Source organism: Apis dorsata, unplaced genomic scaffold, assembly GCF_000469605.1.
Source record: "Apis dorsata unplaced genomic scaffold, Apis dorsata 1.3 scaffold_655, whole genome shotgun sequence".
Lineage (NCBI taxonomy): Eukaryota > Metazoa > Arthropoda > Insecta > Hymenoptera > Apidae > Apis > Apis dorsata.
The window spans coordinates 203,701-205,146 of record NW_006263844.1 but is presented as its reverse complement, the minus strand read 5'-3'; positions in this window follow the sequence as shown (position 1 = coordinate 205,146).

Below are 1,446 nucleotides of genomic sequence, written 5' to 3'. Positions count from 1 at the left end.
TCTCTCTCTCTCTCTCTCTCTCTCTCTCTCTCTCTCTCTCTCTTGGCTTTGCAAACCAATGAACTTTTCATCGATAACAACACGAACAGATCGAGGAATAATGTTGGTGATTAGAATAAGCCTTTACGGTTAGCGACTCGATTTTTAAATGCAAATCTCAAAATGTAAATGATAAATGAAATATTTTGATAAAATATTTATGTGTAATTTATTTATATTTAATAATATTACTTATAATATTATGAAATTAAATTTAAAATATTATTTATTTCATTAAATTATAAATATAATTTATTCATTTGTATATTAATTTTTTTTTATATTTTTATTAGTAAATTTAAATAATGCACTTTTTCAATGATTAATTACAGAATATCAATTATTACAATTAAATACTTAATTTCAATAAATTTCAAGAATATTTTTATTTATAATAATTATTACTTATTTAAAATCAATTTATTTTTTTAAAATCATCTCTAAATTAAATTTTTTAATTCAAATTATATTTTTTTTTAAAATTACAATTTTTCTATTTTATTATCGATTTAATTTATTCTTATGAAATAATGATATCATATATTTTTTTTATTATCAATTTTAATTAAATTCATTCCAATTTATATATTATATATTTTAATTTATTTTAATAAATTTAACTAATTTTACTTATTTATAAAAAATATAATTATATAAAATATAAAATATATATAATATTTTCGTCAATCATAGATCATCTTTGGATCTGGAAATTCTGATTAGAGCATTGATTATTATATATTTCGAATTATAATTGGAAGTTTCTTTCGAATACGTTTCCAAATAAAAAGGAAATACATTACAGAAAATTAATTCAGATAACTTGTTCTTTTTACCAGAATGTAAACATTTTCAGACACTACTTTCGAATAAAAGAAATAATCGAACAGATTTCGAACTATTTCGAAATCTTTCGAATAATCGGTAAGGAAGAAATTCGTGGATACATTTCGAAACAAAAGAAATATATTACACAAAATTAATTTAGATAATTTTCTATCAGAATGTAAACATTTTCAGACATGCTTTGAACGAGAGAAGTTCAAATAATCGAGCGAATTTAAAATTAAATGGAATTGAAATCTTGGTTAAATTCACAACGCTTTCTGACTAGTTTGTAGGAGGAAAGATTTCATTGCAGGCAGGCACGGCAGAAAATCCCTAGATTTTTTTCCTTCGACTCTGCGGAGCGTGAAGCACGACAAGGAAGAAAAGCCATGGTTCGAAAGCATCGACAAGATCTCCTTATCGCCTATTTGTAAGAAGTGTTGTTTGTATCGAGACGCGATCTACGTTACCGTACCACGTGATGGTCTAGAACCATCGACACGATAGAAGACGCGAGCTATCGCGAGGATCTGAGAATACGTGTCGTTTTCGTTTCCACCCAACTTCGCTATTAAACCG